Here is an 18,311-nt window from a genome sequence, read left to right as displayed (position 1 = left end):
ATATCTAAGAAAATTGAGGCTGTAGTCTGGGGGCTTCAGAGACTGCAGCTTCTGTCATTGGATGGTCCTGCTTGGGGGCTTCTTTTTTTCTATTTCTTGAAGTATATGATAGCACAGCACTCTACAGATTAGCACCAGTTACATTTTGAATTTTTTAGAATGTGGCATTTGTGGTTTTTTTTTAAATTTTTGTGATAGGATTATGTAAGCTTTAAAAATCTGAGGTAATCAGTGGTAAGTACCTGTGAATGGTATGCTACTACTTGGAAGACTGAGACAGTAGATTCACTAAAGAGTATAGGAGTAGGAGAGTAGCATTGGTGTCTGCATGTAAGGGTGTAAGATCCCGCAGAACTAGAGTTACAGTTATAAGCTACCACGTAGGTACTGGGAATCGAACCCAGGTCCCTTGGAAGACCAGCCAGTGCTCTTAACCACTGAGCCTTCTCTCCAGCCCCCTGGGCATGTACTACTTTTGAAGAGGCCCCAGGTTTAGTCCTCAGCACCCACATTGGGTTGTAACTTTAGCCCCAGGGGATTAGATACCTCTGACCTCCACAGATACCGGCACTCACATGCACATATATATGTAATCAAAAAAGTCTTCAAAATTGTACACACAAAACACTTTTTAAAAAAAAATCTGATTTACCTGACTGATCTCTTTTTTTGTTTGTTTTTGTTTTTGTTTTTTTAAAGAAGGTTTCAGTTTGTAGCCCTTGCTGGCCTGGAACTATGCAGACCAGGCTGGCCTTAAACTCTGCCTTCCGAGTGCTAGAATTAAGGGCATTTACCACTATGTCCAACCTATTCCCTTTTTAACAATTATTTTGAAGGTTGGAGAGATGGCTCAGGAGATTAAGAGCGTTTACTTTTGCAGAAGACCTGGGTTCAATTCCTAGCACCCATGTGGTAGCTCACAACTGTCTGTAACTCCAGTTCCAGAGGAACTGGAACCTCTTCTGGCCTCCCTCAGCACCAGGAATGCACAGACAATACAGGTACATATCTTGCCTACACATATGTGCAGGTAACATACTCATACACATAAATTAAAAATCACACTGCCTCAAAACAATAGAGCTTTACTAGAATATACTGTAAAGCTTAATAGTGACAATTTCAGAGTTGTAACATTTGGGGCTTGGACAGCAGAACAGGAATGGTTCGTTAAACCTGTGGTTCCCACTCAGGCTCTGGGGCTTTATAGAGAATTTTCAGCATCAGCAAATATCTGTCAATGTTTAGCTTATAATTCCATATGTTACTGTTATTACCATCCTCATATCAGATGGAGATAAAACTCTGAGAAGTTGTTCAAACTTACCCAGCTAACAATGGTTAACACAAAACGTAAACTCTGCTAGTATCAGATTCTGGTCTTGCTCTTTTCCTCCCAAGTTTGGTTCTTGGATCTGGAAGGGGCCCCCGAATTAGTAATTATATCTCTGGGTAAATCCAAAGTCAAGTCAGTTCGGAAACCAGCCTGTGAAATCCACTTACTCTGCACAGATGGCTAGTGCCTTACCCAAGTGTTAGAAATAATAGTTCCTATGGCTGTTCAAGTGACTCAGTGCTCTTCCCTTTGAGTGGTAGTCGCCATGCTTTGGGCAGGCTTCAGTGCTCTTCAGTACAATGCTGAAGGAACCAGCAAACTAAGAAATAATCCCTGTCTCCCAGGTACACCTGAGGACAAGCATGGGAAGCTGGCAATGAGGTATTTAAAAAACAGCTGCTTAAACCTAAACTTGAGCTTTTCCAACTCTATTGTTTTTTGTTTTGTTTTTCAAGACAGGGTTTCTTTGTGCAGCTTTGGAGCCTTTCCTGGAACTCACTCTGTAGCCCAGGCTGGCCTTGAACTCACAGAGATCCGCCCGCCTCTGCCTCCTGAGTGCTGGGATTAAAGGCGTGCTCCGTCACCGCCCGGCTGTTGTTTCTACTTTACAAAGCTCTATTTTAATCTCATTGACTTTGGCCTGCTAAAGCCTTCTGAGACTGTTTTGAACTTGGACTCTGGTATCACTATCTTTCCATCCTGAAAGACCCAGTTTTGCTGAGACAGAGAAGATGAAGGGTGTTTTGAGCAGCAAAGTTACTATTATATCTTTTGGTCCTGTTTGGGAGGGCTATCTGCTCAGAACAGATGCAATCTGCTTGCTAAGTGGACATAGGTGAGTGAACAAGTCCAGCCACTGAAGATGACCATGCTGACAGGAGATAATGGAGGCTTAAACAAGGAATGGACACGGTGAGAAGGGAGTGGGTTCCGTACACTAAGTACTTGTATTTAAGGCCAAACCGGTTGGAGGAAGCCCTCAAAGATGATGCAAAGATCCTGAAGTGAGAAACTCCCAAACCAGGAGACCATATAGAATAAAGGGAATATGAAGAGGAGGTAAACTGTTGTCTTTGAACATGCGGGAGTCCAGTTTAAAATGAAAGCCAAAAAATACAAGGGACAAACCTTCCAATTTTTTATCTCCACCCTTAACCAAAAAAAAAGTTACTAAATACATTCTATTGACTGAGTTATTGAGCTGTTGCCCAAGACAGGAAAAGATAGCATAATTTGGGATACATCTATAAAACAACACACAAATATTTAATAGATGTTGACCAAAAGCTCCAGTTCAACAGAAGGGACTAGACACACCGCGGGACGTTCCTTTCCCTGCTGTGGCCGTGGGACTGCCAGGTCGCCTGAGGATTCCTGCCCCGAAGTGGTCCATTGGAATCTGCCGTGTGTGTTCCAAGTTTGCGGAAAACAGGAAGTTAACACCAAACACGGCTTTTGCCCACACGATGGGCTAACTGAAAATCTTCCCTCACTTGTTCAGGGAACTAGACGGCAGATCTGAACCGGGGTTTAGAAACAGCTGCCTCTAAGTAGGCGTGGGGTAAATCTACTTTCTCTAGCCTCTCACCTGTGGCTATGGGTGGTGGTGGTGGTGGTAGTGGGGAGTTACCAAACTTACAACCGAACTTCACAAACACAGGACGGCGAAAGCTGATTTCCAACGGGTGAGACTATTCAGATGTAAAACCAATACTGCTTCATGCCATCCCAGGTTGGCATCGCAGACTCCCACTATACCCCAAATTGAACCTTAGGGAGGCTAAGAGCGAAAAGGATCTAAAGAGGGAAGGAAGCCTACTTTAAGTTTGGAGAACACACACACACACAATGGAGAAAGTGTTCAAGAGGGAGATACACACACACACACAAAGTTTGGAGAATACACACACACACACACTATGGAGAAAGTGTTCAAGAGGGAGATACACAAAGTTTGGAGAACACACACACACACACAATGGAGAAAGTGTTCAAGAGGGAGATACACACACACAAAGTTTGGAGAACACACACACACACACACACACACGTGCTATGTGGGCAAGCTGGCGCTCACACACACACACACTATGGAGAAAGTGTTCAAGAGGGAGATACACACACACAAAGTTTGGAGAACACACACACACACACACACACTATGGAGAAAGTGTTCAAGAGGGAGATACACACACTAAGTTTGGAGAACACACACACACACACACACACACACTATGGAGAAAGTGTTCAAGAGGGAGATACACACACACACACACACACACGCACACACACACGTGTGCTATGTGGGCAAGCTGGCGCTTTCGGCAGGGGGATCCCCGAGGCCCGCAAGTAGGAAGGGGTCGGAGAGGCAGGCTTCCCGGGGCTGCTGCCGTGGTCCATGTCAGCTCCGGGGGTGTGCGCGCAGGCGAGGGGCAGGGGAGGTCGAAGCCCCTCTCGCACAGCTGCTTCCGGAAGTTTCTTCAGAGGCCAGAGCCCCCAACCTCAGCTCGGCCCCCACGAGAAGTCCGAAGTGGCGGGAAGCCGAGACTTGAGAGGCCGCCCCGACGCGAGGGCGGCGGGAAAACCTGGCGGAGGATCCGGCGCGTCCGGCGGTGCCCGGCTCGGCGTTCGGGAAGCAGGGGCCATGGTTTGCAGGTAGAACTGCCCGCGCCAAGCGGGGCCTCGCCACGGAGGGTCGGCCAGGGCCTGCGGGAGGGCGGTTTCGGTGCCCCTCCCGCGCCGCCGCTGGCCGGGCCATGGCGGCGACGGTTTCTCGGCTCCCCCGCCCCGGACGCCGATGGCGGTGCGTTCCGGCCCTCCCTCCCCCACAGCTTCGCCCCGCGGTCGCCAGAGCCGGTGAAGCCGGGAGGGCGGGGAGCGGCGGAGGGACGGCGAGAGGGCGGAGGTTGCGTGGTGCAGGCGGCGGCGGCGGCGGCGGCGGGAGGAGGAGGAGGAGGAGGAGGAGGGCCGGCAGGCGGGCAGGGGAGGAGGAGGCCGGAGGAGCGGGCGCCGTGTCGCACGCAGCTCCAGGCGGGGCAGCCCGGGCGCTGAGGGACGCGGCCAGACCTCGGCGGGCCCCGCGAGCACTACACGCCGTCGCCCGAGCGTCGGGGGGCGCCGGGAGATGCGGGTGAGTAGCGGCTCGGGCCGCGGCGGCGGGGAGGCAGCGCAGGCCCCGGCGGAGCCGCGGTGTCGCAGTGATTCGGGCCGCGGCGGCCGAGCCCGGGCTGCCGGCGAGGCCTGAGGCGCCGCGCCGCGCCGCGGCCAGGCGGAATGGCGGCCGGCCCGGGGAAGTCGTGGGTGTAGGACGCCGAGGGCGGAGCGGAGCCGGCAGGCCCGGCCTGAGTCACCCGGCCGGCTGAGCTTGGCCTGGGCCGGGACTTGCGGAGCCAGGCCCCGGCTACGCACTGGGAAAAAGCCGGCCTCACCGCGGCCTGTGGCGCCGGCCTCCGTACCTCGCGCCGCCCCTCCCTCCCCCTCGGCCCTGCGGGTTCCGCTCGGCCCAGGGCGGCTCTGAGCCGAGGGACTCGTGCTCTCGGGGAACCCGGGGCTCGCATTGTTGCGACGGTGCGGGACATGGTTATTGGGTAACAGTGGTGGCCCGGGCTCCGTTCTCTCCGGGAGTGTGGCCGGGCAAGCGCGCAGAGATGCGCTGTGCTTTTCCAAACGCACGGAGCCCCGGGGCGTCCGCCAGCGCTCACGAGTCGGGCTGGGCCCAGCGCGGCGGCCTCGGCGCGCCCCCGGGCCCGGCGGGAGCGCGCGCTCTGACCCCCAAAGGTAACGGGGCGCCGGGCCAGACGGACCGAGTCGGTGGCCCGGGGCTCGCGCTCCTCTAGTCTTAAATCCCGCGTGGCCCAGAAAGCCCCCTCTTCCTGTCACCTGTGCACTGTGACACACTGGAGCGCATTAAGAAAGCAAGGGACGCACGCACGCACGCACGCACACACTCATTCCTTGAGCCTAATCTCCAAAGTTAAGGGAGCTAGGTCTGCCAAAAAGAAGATTCCCCTTTCCGACGAGGTCACTGTTGGTGCTTGTAGTTAGTTCGCAGTCTTGGGGGGTTTGCGGTAAGGTCACACATACTGAAATGCAGTCAGGTTGTTCAAGTGTTTTTTGGTTGCTCTCTGTGTACTTGCTCTTTGCTGGAGTAACATTAAAACAGCCGAAAGCTGGAGTGTGGATCACTGATTTGAAAAGCACTTACGGGGGTGACAGAAGAGGAACTGAGTTCCTGCTTACTTTAAGTTTCTAGGACCTAAACCTGCCACGCTGAAGAAGCCAGTGTAGCTTAAGATAGTAAGGATATGAGGCTTTTCTTTGTTTGAAAAGGTTTCAGGATGTCAGATTTTATTTTTACTTAACGCGTGTATTTGTTCCTTCCCATAGTAAGTTGAAACAGTTATATCTCATTTTAAATTCTGAGTATGCAAGACTGGCCGGTTTTATCTTCTGTTATGCCCATTTTTGGAGGTTATGGGGGAGCACTTACTAAGCCTGGGAGGAAAGGCTGAAGTGCTTTTTATAAATGTTAGTCTCCTTTTCCTCCCCACCCCTGCATTGGCATCATATTTAAAAACTAAGAAAGCCAACCAACTTTAGGTATCCTAGCATGTGTCATTAGTTTGTAAAATACATCTTTTCTGAGCCTTATGGTCAGGCCCTGGTAGGTGTGGTCTGAATTCCTACTATGCCACTTACCTCTGAGGGCTGCGATGATTTGGTGTTTTTAGACACTACGTAGACCCTGTTGTCTAGGAACTCCACTTTCTTGCTCTAATTAATCTGCCAGTGCAGGCGTAGTTCCCATACATTTTGACTATGAAATCATTGAAGACAGAATAAGTCCTTTACTTTGTACCCCTCAAATAACACAGAACATGATCTTGGTGGTTCCTTGAATGAATTTTTTGGACTAACTAAATTAATCCTAGGGTTTTACTACTCTCCCTAATTTTGGCTGCAGAAAACATAGTCATGGCTGCTGTTGGGCTGGTTAAGAGTGCAAACTATTACTAAGTTGCATGCTCCTCTAGAGTGAAATTTGTAGTCTTCATCTTGTATCTCCCCCTGCATCCCCCTAACTAGTTACTGTGTCCTAGGGGGAAACATTGACGGTTTCTTTAGTTGTGGAAATCCAAACAGTATGAAATAAGTAGTTGTAGTTTAAGGGGTCAGTATTTAGACTTTCTGTGTTATTTATTTATTTAAGCAAAATTCTTTTACCCCTCTGCCTTTGAAGTAAAGCAGGTTAGTATTTAAGACTGTTTCCTACTGGGATGATAGACCAGTCCAGCTGTACCAGAAGTTTCTGTGGGAAAGTAAGCATGTGGAAAATGGAGTTAAAGTGAGCACACTTGAAGTCAAGCAGTAGTTACTTGGCAGCCTTCAGGTTTAATTTGGTAGCCCCCCCCCCCCAAAGTTATGAATTCCTTACAGTTTGAGCCCTCTTGTAAGTCCCAACACATATGCTTTCTACCCTTAGCAATGAAATCATAGGATAGTCTTTGAGGATCAGTGGTTTTATTTTGAAATTATCTTTTAGATATGCCTGGAGAAAAAGCTGTTAACCATCTATTTTAAGGGACAGCTCCAAATTCATTTTTTAAATATGTGTAAGCACGCACGCTTGCATGTGCATGCACCACAGCACACATGTGGAAGCCAGAAGGCAAACTTCAGTAGTCTAGTCTCTATTTTGTGGGTCCCAAGGACCAAACTCAATTCTATAGTCTTGGCAGCAAGATCCTATGGTGGTTGTTTTTTGTTTTTGTTTTGAGACGGACCAAACTCAATTCTATAGTCTTGGCAGCAAGATCCTATGGTGGTTGTTTTTTGTTTTTGTTTTGTTTTGTTTTTGTTTTGAGACAGGGTTTCTCTGTGTAGCTTTAGAGCCTGTCCTGGACTAGCTCTGTAGACCAGGCTGGCTGGCCTCGAACTCACAGAGATCCACCAGGCTCTGCCTCCCAAGCGCTAGGATTAAAGGCGTGTGCTACCACCACCTGGCCCTAAGGTGGTTTTTAAGTGATACCATCTAAGTTTTCTTTAAGCCCTTAAAGTATATGGATTCCATGGGAATATCATAACTTTTAAACACAAGCAGTGGACATTGGAGAAGTACCTTATAGAACATAACATACCATTCATGTTTGACCACCAGAGTTATATAAAAAGCCCAAGTTTGATGATTTTTAATGTTTCCCTTGGGAAGCCTGGACAGAGATATTCTGCTCTCCAGCTTCTCCCCATGCTTCAGCTTGATTGCACTTGTGTTCTGGGTGAATTTCATGTCTCTGTCTTTCCTTCTTACCACTTGTCAGCTCAGGCATCTCCATCTCAGGAAAGCTGGCCCTGCCATCCTGTCTAGGAGCTTTCCCTGGGTCCTCATGATGTCCCGTATGTACCATCTCAGTGCTTAACCTTCTGATGATACTTGGTGGTTTCTTCCACTAAACTGACCTTTACCCAGGGACAGGGTGGAACAAATCTGACCCTAGCACAATGCTCAGGTCAGCATTCATGTACATCCTTCCATTTCAAATCTTTGCAGAGCTCTGGAAGTGTAAGTACTGATGTTTAGCCCTCCTTGTAGAAAATAGAAGGGTCCTGGACTTCATGTAGTTTCCAGCAAGGCTAAGAAGCTGTAAAGCCCCAGTGGGGAGGTGAGAGCCCAGAGCTAAACTTTTAACCAAGGGCTCGCCCTGAGAGTCTGATTTCTATGAAAGTAGAGGAAGATTAGTAGAGCTTAAAGTGATAGTGCCCTAAGGATTGCTGTCTGATCATTACAACAGAATGCATCATACACAACTGGTTGGCTCCCAAGAATGAGTTTATTCTTCCTGATCCTTCAGAAAACACTGAAGAGTACTTAGGCACTGATGGTGTAGACATGAATAGTTGTGGAACTTTGGGGCTATTGTTAAATTGGGTGTAATGTCATGACTCATTGGCCTTGCAGAAAGTCTTGAAACCAGTTAATAAGCTAATTTTTAAAGGCCTGTTTTAGAAAATACTTTTAGAAAACAGGCTGTCAATTTGAATCTGTATAAAGTGTGCACTGGTATAAGTAATTAAAGTTGTAAAATGGTAGTGATTTTAGGTGGACTTGTGTGCCTTTGAAGTATTTTTTAGAAAAAAAAATAACCAAAAAATAACAATTTCAAGGCTCAGGATGGAGAAACTTAAGCATAATTTAAAAAATACAGACTTTAAAGAAGATTCTCCAATTACTTCAAAATTATAGAACTTCCTCAAAAATCTTACAGACAGAATTAAAGGCAAATGACAAACTAAGAAAGTGTTTTTACAAACAGATTTATTTTTTAGACTATCAAAGAGGGCTTATAATCTAATGGAAAAGAAAAATTTCTTCACATGGCAAAAATCAAAATGGGCAAGTGGAGTAGGAAACATGGGAAACTTCAGCGTCACTAGCAGTCTTCCTAGAAGGGGACATCTGTGATGTTTTTAATACCACTCTGTTGAGAAGATAGAGAAGTATGCCTAAAAATATAAGTAAATATCATTTTAAAAGAGTTCTTTTCATGTATAGGTGTTTACATATATGTGTGTATGTACTATATGTGTGCCAAGTGCCCAGAGAGGCTAAAAGAGAAAATTAGATCTCCTGGAACTGGAGTTACAAACCACCATGTTGGTGTTCAGACCTGAACCTGAGTTCTCAGGTAATGTTCTTAACTGTTGAACCATCATCTCTTCAGCCCCAACTAAATATAATTTTTCAAGAGCAAACTGTGTAACAAAAACTTTCAAAATTATGTATAATTTGAAATAGGTAGCCTGATTTTAAGTTTTTTTGTTAACAATGTAAAAAGTGATCATAGATTAGTGATCTCCCCCCCCCCCCATGTGATTTAATGCCTTCTCCCCCTGCGAAAGGGTTTCTCCATATAGCCTTTGGCTGTCCTGGAACTCACTCTGTAGACCAGACTGGCCTCGAACTCACAGAGATCTGTCTACCTCTGCCTCCCAAATGCTGGGGATGAAAGGAGTGCACAACCATCGCCGCCGCTGCCACCGCCTTATTTGTTGCCTTCTTGTCCATTCATTTTCAGTTTGGGCTTATTGTGGATGACTAGTTCAGCATTGTTTAGATAGGTCTTTGCATTTCTATAATACTGTATTATGTATTAAAGTGCAAAACTACTAAAAATTAGTATGTATTGTGAGTGTATTCATGTTTGGAAGATAACTACATGTTAGTGACTATCTTTAAGAAGTAGTAGTTCATTTTAGTTTTATATATTTTGCGAGTTTTTTTATAGTGCACATGTATGTATAGACAACTGAAAATACAATATAGTGGATTGGTTCTTTGGGAACTTTGGGGAAAGTGCTGGGGATGGAACCCAGGGGAGCCTCAAACTCTTTGTATGCTAGGCAAGCCCTCCCCACTGAGCACCATTCCCAGCACAGTGAGATAATTTTCAAGTTTTTTGTTAATCCTGAGAAAACAGTAATAGAAGAACCACTGCTAAGGAAGATCATTCTGCTTCTTCAGTACAGAAATGACTTGGTATTTGATTGACCTGCCTCTCCTTTTCATGTGTTAATGTGTAGGGTTAAATGTCTGACTTGGTAGCCTGATTCTTTGGTCAGGTTCTCTGTGTTTTGTTTTCATTCATTCCCCTGTATCATCCTTCACATACTTCAGATCCCTTCCATTAACTGTCTTAATCTCATGAAGCTCACTATGTTTTGATATTTTATTATTTAAAATAACCTTCATAGTAGAGCTTTCTTTCTTTTTCCTTTAAAAAAAGTGTGTGTGTGTGTGTGTGTGTGTGTGTGTGTGTACACAAGTATGTACACGGGCATGCTACCGCACAGTTGTGGAAGACAGAGGACAAACTTGTAACACTCAGTGTTCTTCTTCTACCATGTGGGTTCTTGCGATAAAACCCAGGTCACCAGGCCTGGGGGCAGGCGCCTTTCCCTGCTGAGCCATCTGGGCAGCGAGCTGAGTTTTCCTTTCCTTGGTGATAACCGAACATACAATCCTTTTTTTCTTAGTTCATAACTCCTAATAATAGGAGATACATTTTAAGTTGAATGTTTAAGCCCTAATGCCTTCTTGTATAATAGTAAAACTTACTAAAAATTAGGAAAAATTAATTACTTGACACAGTTTATGCTTTGGAAACCTCAAAGTTCTGGTTTTAACCAGTTTTCTAGGAAAGATAACTCTAAATTAGAAATACAGTGGGAGTTAGAGAAGATAGGTACACAGAGATGTGCAGAAAATGCACAGCAACTGTCATCAGATGTCAAGGGGGAAATGCCTTTACTACATAGTAAAGACACGAATTATACACACACTAAAATAGTTCTCTGTGCCTGGTGGACATCTTAAACTCCCGACTCGGCGAAAAGGTGAGAGAACTTAGGCCTTTCTTCCTGGGTGTTGGGAAGAGGGCTGCTCTGGTCAGACTAGAAGGAATGGTTTGGAATCCTGCATGGAACAGACTCCTACGTCCTGAATGGAACCCTGGGAATGGGTGCAGATGCCAGGCTTACCTTTGGGAAGTGTACTGCTGGTTTGGGAGAGAGACCCAAGAGAGTACAGGGTACTGACTCTCCCATCTTCAAGATTAAAAGTCTTTAAACGCCTTGCTTACAAGTTAATGTTTCAGGAACACTGGTGTTCAGCACTGAGTTTGTGCCAAAGGCTTGCTGACTTACTGGCTGCTGTTTCTCAGCTTTCTCCTTCTTGCAAATGCCTTACATTGGAAGAAGTCCATCTTTGCTGTCCTGGTTGAAAGTAGACTTTGACACATGTCATAGAAATGTATAATGCTAGTTGTCTACTGAAATTCAACTTGAGTGCTGCTTATTTGGTACAGTGATGAAAGATCACCTCAGAAAATTATGCAGAGAGAGGTAGGTCGCTACTGCTAGGGGACCCAAAAGATACAGAAAGAAGAGAAAGTATAGGGATGTTGAAGACTCATGTAGCTCAGTGAGCAATTTTGCCTATTGTTAGCTCTTCAGTGGTAGCTTTGTACATGTTTTGGGTATAATTACTTTGCTATTTGCACTATTTGAGAAGGATTAGAGGTATGGCTTTGTTGGAGTAGGTGTGGCCTTGGAGGAGTGTGTTGCTACTAGGGGTTCGACTTTGGAGTTTCGAAAGCCCATACCAGGACCAGGCATGCAGTGTGTGTGTGTGTGTGTGTGTGTGTGTGTGTGTGTGTGTGTGTGTGTGTGTGTCTTTCTCTGTCTCTGTCTCTCTGTCTCCCTCTCCCTCTCCCCCTGTCTCTGCCTCTCCCTCCCTCCCTCCACCCATCTGCTTGTGGATCAGAATGTAACTCTCAGGTACTTCTCTAGCATCATTCTTGCCTGCTGCCATGCTCCCTGCCATAATGCTAAGTGGATTAAGGCTCTGAAGCTGTAAGCAAGTCCCCAGTTAAATGCTCTCTTGTATAAAAGTTGCTTGGTCATGGAGTCTCTTCCCAGCAGTACAACAGTGACTAAGACACTCTATGTGTACCATGTGTATGCCTGGTGTTAGAGGAGGAGGCCAGGAGAAGGTGTTGCCCTGGAACTGGAGTTAACATCTGCCTGTGATGTTTACTCCATGTGGGTGCTGGCGACCAAGCCTCAGTCCTCTGGAAGATCAACAAGTGCTCTTAACTACTGAGCCATCTCTCCAGCCCCCTTTGTTTTGTCTTTAATGTATTAGATCACTTTGGCTAAATGAATAGACTCATTCTACCTGTTAACTGCTTTTTCAGAATTAAAATTAAAAAAAAAAAAAATCTTGTGTCTATATGTGTCTGCACGCACAAGGACATAGCATACACAAAATGGTTAGAGGACAACTTTGAGGAGTTGTTTTTCTCTTTCCACCATACGGACTTGAAGATCTAACTCAGCTCATTAGGCAAGCACCTTCATCTGATGAGACATCCCACCAGGCCCTCATAAAAAAATTTTAGTGCTGCTAAGACTATAGGAGGAAAGCTGGGTTCTGTATTCTCAGTGTTCTTTCTTTTTAAGTATATTTTCACTTGGAAACATAAATAATGGTTTTCAGAATGAGCTACTTGAAGATAAAATGAAAGCCTTTCTTGAGCAATACCAAAACAAGTGAAGCAAGTTCCGTGAGAGCAAAATTACTGACTCCATGGTAGTTTTGTTATTAAGTGCACTAGGGCCTTGGGGATGGCGGGCAAATGACTGCTGAGCTGTAATTTATCTCCGGCCCTTTTGGATTTTCCCCCCATTTTGACAAGGTTTGTAGAAGTTGTCTGGTTGACCTTGAACTCTCTGCAGCTTAGGATGGCCTTGGATTTGGGCAGCTCCCTGGCCTCCTTGGTAGCTGGGATTATAGGTCTATGTGATTAGTTGCAGTCATCAATGTTGTTTTAGTTTTGAGGCTCCTTACACTAAACAAGTGCAGCAGGAAGGACAATGTGTGACCCTGCAACACCAGTTACAACTGGTGTAAGGAGAGACGGCACGAACACCTCCATGTGGAAGGTGTGCTTTATGCTTATTTAAATGCCGACATCACATTTCTTTAGTTTGGTTTTGATTCTGGAGATTGAATCTAGGGCCAGACTCAGTTATTGCAGATGAGCTGCTAGTATGTCTCTTCTGCCCCTCAACACTCCTTGCAACTTCTGGAGAGCCTGAGGTGGGAGGGCCATTGGAGCCCAGGAGGGTAGGTCAGTCTGGGTCTAGTTATGAAGACAAAAGCTAGAAACCCTAGTTAGCACTCATGTATTTTGACAGATAAATGCAAGTTATACAAGCTGTGAAGAAGATTTTGTAATTGAAAAGAAAGCCACACATCTTGATTGAGAGCAGGCAGTTCAAGAAAGATCTCCCGCATGTACACAGTGCTGGAGGCTTATCTATTTGAAAAGCATCTTCTAAGGGGAAGTTGGTATTGCAGAATGTGAGGGGTTGTCTCAAAGACAAACAAAACCCAAAGCTGGTGGATGCCATCTGGGCGATTTAAGGTTGCCCTCTGGCATGCACACACACATGCATGCTCACACACACATACACACAGATGGGATGTCTTTTTGTAAATAAAAGCATGACCACATACCTAGAACAGGTGGCAGCAGGAGGTGACGTCAAACTTACTATGAACTCTTGGGTGCTTCCAGGATTACTATCCATGTCTGAGGATCTCACAAGAATGGGGAGTGCACTTAACCCTTCATTTTTTTTTTGTTTGGGGTCAGTACAGTAGTAAATTGTCTTCAAAACAAATACTGTAAAACTCCAAGTTGGGTCTGGTGTGAAGATCTAATACTTGGGCTATCAGCAGGCCAATGCAGGAAGATCACAGGTCAGGTTAGCAAGGATGTAGCCATGTGATAGAGTGCTTGCCTAGTGTTCATGCCCACCCCCCCCCCCCAAACACAAATAAATGAAAGCATTGAAATCAAAGAAATATTCTCTTCAGCTAATTTGTAGTGGAATAGGAGGAGGTGTGTTTAAATGTTGGCTTAACTAAGGAGAGCCGTGATGACATATTCTAGCAGAACAGCATACAGGAGAGGGAGGCTGTTGTTGTTGTTGTTGTGTTTTAATTGAAAACCCTGATGAGATAATGAATAGCTTCATGTTCTCCTGATGTATCTCTCAGATTCTTCTTGTTGAGCAGGTAGTTTTTCAGGCCTTAGTACTCACTGGCCACAGGACCAGGTGGTCACTGTGCACATGGAACAGTGACATTGACTAAGTAGGACTGTGGAGACTCTGAGTTGAAGTAGAGTTCATTGCCTCAGTCATGGCAGACAAATCTTAGCCAAAGCAGTTCTCATGCACAAGCCTTGGAAAGGGAAAGGAACAAGGGACCGTGATCATACACCTGCTGGGAACATTTTGGTGTGAATTTGGGGGCACTACTGACTGGCGCAATAGCATCATATCAGAGGTGAAATCGACAGACAGCACTGATTTACTTCATTTGGACTGGAAAACTAGTACTGTCCCCTACAGACAATGAAAGAGGCTCAGCAGTGAAGAGATCTGCAAGTGAATTGTGGGGTCAGGATTTCAAGTACCATAAACACTTCTGTGTTTGGCTCAAAATACTCTTGTAGTGTTTCTGTAGTGCAGCAGGCATCTAAAATGCTTAAAATCAGAAACGTTTTGAGGACCATTTCATTTCTCCTTATTTTAAAGGAAAATGCTTATCAATAAAATACATAACACTACGGGTCTATATCATCGGAGAAATATGATTTAACTAGATTATTGAGGGAAAGTATTGCCTTGAAACTGAAAATTGAAATTTAGTTCTTAGCAATTAAAACTAGACATATTTGGGGGCTGATGAAATGAATGGCTTAGCGCAGGTAAAAATGCCTGCAATGTGCTTATATTTCTTGGCAAATTTTCAAGTTTTCTAAATGCTCATGGTGTCCTCATGGAATCATAGTAATTAGTAGGGAGGGTATAGAGGATGGCTGAACTAAATTCAATATGAATTAAATAACTTCAGTATTTTTAATGCTTTATAGATATTTAGGTTTAATAGAGATCTTCTAATAATCATTCTACTACCAATTCTAAGAGAACAAATATTATTTACTAATTGCTAGATGTTCCTATGAGCAAATTTCATACTTTGTGATATCTGAGATTTTCCGTAGTTGAAAAATGTATGTTTGAGAGAATGATTGTGTAAATGATCTACAGTCAGAAGAACAATCAAAAGTAGAAGGCTGCTGGATTCTTTTTGTAAACATTTGAGGATCTGATTTCAGCGCTCAGCTAGCTTTCAGAGTGCTAAGAGCAGGACAGAACGGGAAGCCCAGAATACATATTTATTTGCTCTTGACCTCCCTCAGGACTGTGGGCCATGGTCTTCTTTCTTAATTTGTTTTGTTTTGTTTTGTTTTTTGGAGCTGAAGATTGAACCCAGGGCCTTGCGCTTGCTAGGCAAGCGCTCTACCACTGAGCTAAATCCCCAACGCCCTCTCTTAATTTTCTAATACCATTAGTTTCATAGTTTGTACAGCTTGTTTGAATAACTGTATTTCTCCCAATTTTTAAATGATTTATTTTTATTTTCTGTGTATGAGTATTTGCCCACATGTGTATATGTGTATCGTGTGTGCTAGGAGGCAGTGGCCAGAAGAAAGTGTTGAATCCCCTGGAACTGGAGTTAAAAATGGTTGTGAGTCAACATGTGGGTGCTGACCCATGGTCTTCTGCAGAGTATCCTCAGAGTTAATTGTGTTCTCACAGTATTTAGAGTACTTAACTAACCAGTATTCCTAGAACATCTCTCTCTATTGTGCCGGGTACTGTTGGGTGTTGAAGATTGAACTGTCAACTAGGCACCTACTTCAGCCATAGAACCATGGGCCTGTGGATCAGTGGTTTTGCTTTCATGAAACCTCTAAGGGAGTGAGATTTTTCTGTTTACAGACAATCATTATACATACATGTGTCAAATTGATGGGATTTAGAGTCACTATAGAAACAAATCTCTGGGCACATCTATAAGGAATTATCTAGAGTAGGTTGGGATAGGCAGTACCATTCCTCCAGCTAGAATCCTGAACTCAATAAAAAAAGAGAAAGCTCCCTGAGCATAGACTTTCATCAGCTTCTGCTTCCTGACTGTGGATGCAGTGTGACTAGCTGGCTCAATACTCCTGCTGCTGTGCCTCCCCTCCACGGTGGACTACACCCTTGAAATGATAGAAAACAAAACCTGCCTTCCTTGAGTTGCTTTGTCGGGGTATTTTATTGCAGCAATAGAAAAAATAAATATATTTTCCATTTTTATAATAACAGGTATAAATGTAAAACTTGCTTAATAAAACATTGATTACCCAAATAGCAATAATTATTAAAGCCTAATTTCAAATTAAGTAAAGGAAACACTTAATATTAAATAGTAGCTTTTGTTTACTAATGTTTTCTGTAAATACAAGTGTGTTTCACAAGTGCAGTATGCAAGTCAATGAACTTCTAGTTTCCTTTTTAAGGAAAGTTTTACAAATACTACATGAATCATCATTTTAGGATTGCCCTTGTGTTTAATGGATTGTAATAATTTTCTTTCTTCTTTTTAAAGACTTATTTATTCATTATGTATACAGTGGTCTGCCTGCATGTATGTCTGCAGGCCAGAAGAAGGCACCAGATCTCATTATAGATGGTTGTGAGCCACCATGTAGTTTCTGGGAATTGAACTTCAGGTCCTCTGGAAGAACAGCCAGTGCTCGTAACCTCTGAGCCATCTCTCTAGCCCCCTGTAATTATTTTCTACTAAATGCATCTGAATCAGAAGCTCATGAGTTGTAACATCTCCTACCACTCGGTTTTAGAAGGAAGAAAGCAATCATTTGTAGGGAGGGTTCCTACAATGTCCTAGCTATATTTTTGCCTACAGTGTCTTATTTAATCTTTACATCAGTTCTGAGAATTTGATGTTTCATTTCCCTTCCTGACCTTCTGAAGGTGAAACTTGTTTGTATTTATGACATACAGCATAACTGTTCTTTGCTTTGTGGTAGTAGGGTTGGAACCCAGTGCCTTATGCATGCTAGATCCTAGCCCTTACTACTGAGATAGTATACTTCTGATCCCCTAAATGCTGTTAAATGATGAGGTCAAACTCTAAATGATATCAATACCCTCATATATTTCTCCTTTTGCGAGAACCTTCAAGATGCCCCTTAGCATTTCTCTTTTCAGCGTGTATTCAGTGTGCAGGATGTTATTAACTACAGTCACAATGCTGTACAGTAGCTCTCCAGAGCGTATTCATCTGATAAAACTAGCTGAATCCATTGGACAGTGCCCCCATCCTTCCATGCCCCATGTTTAATTTTTAAGGCTAACTTTAACATGAGTGAACACTGTCAGTGTGGAAGTACCCAACTGTTAACTTCTAGGTGAATCTGCTAGTCACAGTTAACGTTTTGCCATGTTTGTTTCTTGTAGGCAGCAATTGGTGTGTTTATTCCATGCCACCTGTGGTGAGCCAAGTGGGGGGTCACAGTGTTGAGGGTTACCAAAAGGACTTGTTTAAGGCAGTGGAAGGCAGTGGAAGGCAGAAACACAAACACGCTGTGGCAGAATAGTCTGTTTTGTATCTGGCTGTGAATTCATGGTCACATAAATTCAGCCGTGAGACATACAGAAGAGGTCGATTATGTTTTTGAATAAGGTATGTGATTTGTTTTTGGTAATTGAGGCGTGATAGTTGTCGTATCTACCCATATTTGTAAGTTATACTTGCATTCTAGCTTCAGAACTTAACTCAGATCTCGTTCTAGTGTCATAGTGTAATGGGGAGCGAGAATAAGCTCTCACACCAGAGGTATTCTGGGGATACAGCTGTGACAGCAGTATCAGAAAAGGCAGTGTCTGTTTCTGTTACCAATGAAGGAGTCCACCATCCTCTCACAATGGTTTGAGTGGGCTGCTGGTTTTCTCGCTTCACTCTAGTAGAGCCCCTTGCCTGCCCCATGAGTGTTGGGGATTGTACCCAGGGCCCTGTACAAAGTACTCTACCACTGGCTATTCATCTGGAGCAACATTTTTTAAGGTCACCAGTGCCCAGACTCTTACTATAGTCAAGACTTTCAAAATAGATCTTGTCATCGATAGGTGTTTTCACCGTTTGCTGCTGCACTCATTACGTTAGCTCTTCTCCTTTGGTTTGTGTCTCTGGCTTTCTGTGTCCAGTGTGACATAGAAAAGCCTGCGTCTCTGGTATCCATTTAAGTGCCAGTCCTCATCTCTGTTCTTCTTTTACATTTTGGAGATATTATCTAGGCTCATGCCTGTACTTGTACATTTCTGCTTATTTCTTGAAGTATGGTTTCCTTTGAGCTTCAGTTTTATGTTTTATTCTTTTATTTTGTTTAAAATATATTCATTTTACATACCAGTCACAGATCCCCCTCTCATCTCTCCTCTCACTCCCCTCCCTTCTCCGTCTCCAACAAGGTAAGGCCTCCCACGAGGAGTC

The 18,311-nt window shown here is 44.4% G+C and overlaps 1 protein-coding gene across 3 annotated transcripts in view; it reads left to right on the top strand.

Moving 5' to 3' along the window:
- Positions 1-3,737: 3,737 nt before the first annotated feature.
- The window catches only part of Cul1 (cullin 1), a 68,912-nt gene continuing 54,338 nt past the window's right edge, over positions 3,738-18,311 (top strand). The window contains exon 1 of one of the 3 annotated variants that reach the window (XM_036180736.1): positions 3,738-3,991. The gene's annotated coding sequence lies outside the window, so the exon portion shown is untranslated. Of the gene's footprint in view, positions 3,992-4,033; positions 4,140-4,297; positions 4,467-18,311 lie in introns of those variants that run through there. The other 2 variants (XM_036180735.1, XM_036180734.1) reach the window with 2 other exon arrangements.

Source organism: Onychomys torridus, chromosome 3, assembly GCF_903995425.1.
Source record: "Onychomys torridus chromosome 3, mOncTor1.1, whole genome shotgun sequence".
NCBI classification, from domain to species: Eukaryota; Metazoa; Chordata; class Mammalia; order Rodentia; family Cricetidae; genus Onychomys; species Onychomys torridus.
This window is presented reverse-complemented; position numbering and strand designations above follow the sequence as displayed.